The following is a 3,925-nucleotide window of genomic DNA, read 5'->3' on the forward strand; positions in this document are numbered from 1 at the left end:
TACTAGAGTCAATAATCTAGTTCACATCGCTATGTGATTAACACCCAAAGAGTACTAAGGTGTGATCATGTTTTGCTTGTGAGATAATTTTAGTCTACGGGTCTGTCACATTCAGATCCGTAAGTATTTTGCTAATTTCTATGTCTACAATGCTCTGCACGGAGCTACTCTAGCTAATTGCTCCCACTTTCAATATGTATCTAGACCGAGATTTAGAGTCATCTAGATTAGTGTCAAAACTTGCATCGACGTAACCCTTTACGACGAACCTTTTGTCACTTCCATAATCGAGAAACATATCCTTATTCTAGTAAGGATAATTTTGACCGCTGTCCAGTGATCTACTCCTAGATCACTATTGTACTCCCTTGCCAAAATCTGATGTCTTCATTAGTTAGTTGACCCATGTATGTCCTGTGTTTATCCAACATTTGGTCCCATATTTTTAACTTTGGTGTCTACTTGAGAAAAGGAGGAAAAACTACAGTTCAAAGCCTTTTATAAAATGCATGTCACTTTATTTTCTAAGATATAAAAATTACTTGAATTATCTGTAGCATACTTCTTTGTCGTATAATATAGGTCTCCCAGGCGATCTAAACAAATACGAAGGATATAATTAGGCACATATGCCACTTTCTTTCTTAACCTGTATGAAGAAAAAAGAAAACTTGTATTAGCAAAATTGTTCAGTACTGTTAGTCGAGCAGTACACATGTATGAACAAAAAACGAACATGTATGAACAAAATCGTCCAATAGTTTTATTCAAGCAGTATATAGAAAAACCATCGCCCAAATGCATATGGAATACTCAAGCTGAAGAAGCCAATTGGATGGTAGAATATGCTATCAGGCTTAAAGTTTATATTGAGGTTTGAAGAGAAAATATAGAAAAGTAAGGGCCGAAGGTAAATAGAAATATAGAATACTGAAATGTGTTTAACCAAACATCAAGCATTCATTTGTGTACTTCCTCATCTAAAATAATCATATCAGTTCTATTATCCTTTATCTCACATTCTCACAAGTGCACTGTGCCAGTCAGTGGTCCTGCTATCTGAACTTCATTGCTCTTATTTTGGTTCATTTCTTTGCAACATTTTATTCCTATTGTAGCCTTCAATCAGTTTTAGCCTTTTGAATCATTCTGTATGTTTAGCCTTTAATCAGTTTGCATTTCCCCCTTATTTTGATACATTGCTCTACAACAGTTTATTCTTATTGTGTTACATGTACTTCAATTGTAAGTGCATGCTTACCGAGTTCTATCATGCACAATCATGTGTGCACACCGGTCTATCCAGAAGATTAGCTCGCGACCCTCTCCGCCGACTCCCCGGGGGTCGCATCCGGCTTGCCGCAAGTGCACCTACGCCGCCGCCTCCCCTGGGGCCGCAAGGTGAAGAAGACGACCGGGGAGAAGGCATGTGGCGGGGGGCAGGCTCTCAACTGGGAGACAGAGCTCGCCTCCCTTAACGACGACGACTTCGACCTGAAGTGGAAGTCGGAGGCCAAGTCCAAGCCTGGCGCCGTTGGCAAGGCCAAAACCAAGTGGGGCACTGAGGAAGCCAACAAGGATGACAAGAAGAAGCCGGCGAGGAAGTGTGTCCAGAGCAAGGAGATCCCCGTTGGCTGGACGTCCAAATCGAGATACTCAACCTAGCCCTGAATATAATGCCTCGTGACTCCACCCCCGGCTACACCATTTATTATCTATCCTGTGATGTGTGTTTTATTCCTCTCACATGCATTCCTTTTTGTGCTTTATGTGATTCTGTTTTTGTTCTAATGCATGCAATAGACTTCATTTGATAAACGCAATAATAGGAACTGGCTTCTATGGTGTACGAGACAAGCTCAAGCACTACAAGGACACAATGGGCATTGTCTAATGAGTTGTGGAAATAGGGCATACCATTAAGTATTATAACCATCAGAAGGTAATGATGGGGCAAAACTTCTCTAGGAAAGGACTTGCCATCCCCTTCCAATACAACTCGGCGTCACCGGGTAAGACGCTGATACATTACAAGGCAGATCTCAGCTGAACTCTCCCTCCCCGCCCTGGAGTCCAAGCGTTTGTGGCCTACATCCGTGAGCTCCATGTCTCCGTCCCTCCATCGAGCAGCGGCACACACACAAGGGGATCAAGCCCAACCAAATGGACGATGCTCCTTCCTGCCACACCCCTGTGTCCCGTTCAGGTGGTGAGATGTCACTTTTTGTTCTCTTTCTCTAAATTATTTTACAAGCTGGTAGAACTTGCATACTCGTAAGGCCATAATATAGGTTTCTTCGACCATTCTTGGTAACAAGATAAATTTAGAATATATTCATGAGAACTTTTTAGTTCCAAGAACTATATATGGTTTAGAACTATACAGCTACACACATATATTTAGTTCAGAGCAATATATGTTAGATCAGATAGCTGAATTAGTTAGCTACAAACATTTGATTTTGCTCCCTCGTTCATTCAGTAGGTTTAGTTCCAATAGTATTTTTCACAAAAATACACAAGCAAATGTATTAGTGTTCTCATTCAGGTTCTCATTGCCTCTATTTGTTTGCATTTTTTGTGTTGCCATACAGATTACAGGTTGCATGTATGAATATCCAAGTGGGATACTTGATCTATTTAGTGAAACAAGACGTGTTTATATATGTCAAAATGTCTGTTGGAGAGGCACAAAAGCGCAAAGGTCAAGATGTGTAAGGATTTAATCAAGGAGACAACCCGGTAGAGCTATCAAGTGTTAGGGTATAGCCTAACTAAGTAGGTTTATTATCTCCCATTGCATCTCTCTTGATCAAGACATGCCATGACCTGGTTTATTGTATTTGTTATGTTATAATGGATTGTCTTGGCTTTCTTTTGGACTAAAGCCTTTTGTAGTTGTCTGGATCAATTGCTATGTACTGGATGTGTATGTATCGATGCAATGCTTCTGATATAAACTTGATATATTAGATTGGTAAACATGACTACATTATGCTATTTTTTATATTTGCAATGCTTCAATGATTGTATTATCGGATTGGATATGAAGTATACCCGGCAGCGGTGCTGCCGGGTGCGGCAAGCCGCACTTCCTATCTAGTGCACATAGTAGGAACTTACATCATGCAATACTTGCAGCAGTCCAATACAGTTGCATGCGTATGTGTATTTGTTTGCACACGAACACGTCACCGTGTACCTCCAACGCCGGGGGTGATGCACCGCAGCTCACGTCGAAGGAGACCCGACCGGAAGCGCGGTACGCAAGCAATCTCGCGGGTGCTTCTGAGGACCCCAAACCCCACACGCCCGGGAGGGACCCCGTCAGGGCGCGCAGCGGCTATGGGCTACCCTAGGTCGACCTGATCACCCCTAGGGCCTCGAGGTTCGTCGCCCTGCAACAAGAAGAACGAACGAAGAACGAGGAAGAAGAAGAACTAGGGTTAAGGAGAAAAAATAAAAGATAAAAAGTGGTAGATGATTTGTTCGATTGTGTTGTTGAATCGGCCGTCACCCTTTAGGTATATAAGAGGCGGCTGGACTTTCCGTGCAAGTAAAAGGCTTGGATTCACGTCCAAAACCCTAGTCAAATTCAGATTGGTTTTGTCCGAACTTTCCAAAACTGTTCGGTATAAACTGGCTGGACCTTGCAGGTAATTATTGAGGTGGTAAACGGCCTCGGATGGAAACGAGCCCAGAAGCAATCTTGACAGTTTCAACGAGACGAAAAACTTTTATGTTGAATGGTTTTTGATCAGAGGTCATCTTGGGGGTCAAATCGTTCGCGCAAAACAGGCTATTATTCGCGCTACCCATCAGACAGGGTGTCTGGTGGGGCGCGCCACTTTTGGCTCGTGATAGGGCTGTATTCGGATGGCTGTAACTTTTGCATACGAACTCGGATTGGGACGAGTTTTATATG

At 42.5% G+C, this 3,925-nt stretch overlaps 1 long non-coding RNA gene across 1 annotated transcript; it reads left to right on the forward strand.

Moving 5' to 3' along the window:
* The first annotated feature begins 1,743 nt into the window (after positions 1-1,743).
* On the forward strand, positions 1,744-2,982 carry LOC120973934 (uncharacterized). Its single transcript, XR_005769612.3, has 2 exons — positions 1,744-2,206; positions 2,595-2,982. It is a non-coding gene; the product is annotated as an uncharacterized lncRNA (long non-coding RNA).
* Positions 2,983-3,925: the final 943 nt, after the last annotated feature.

The sequence above is a fragment of the Aegilops tauschii genome, chromosome 2 (genome assembly GCF_002575655.3).
Source record: "Aegilops tauschii subsp. strangulata cultivar AL8/78 chromosome 2, Aet v6.0, whole genome shotgun sequence".
In the NCBI taxonomy this organism is placed as follows: domain Eukaryota; kingdom Viridiplantae; phylum Streptophyta; class Magnoliopsida; order Poales; family Poaceae; genus Aegilops; species Aegilops tauschii.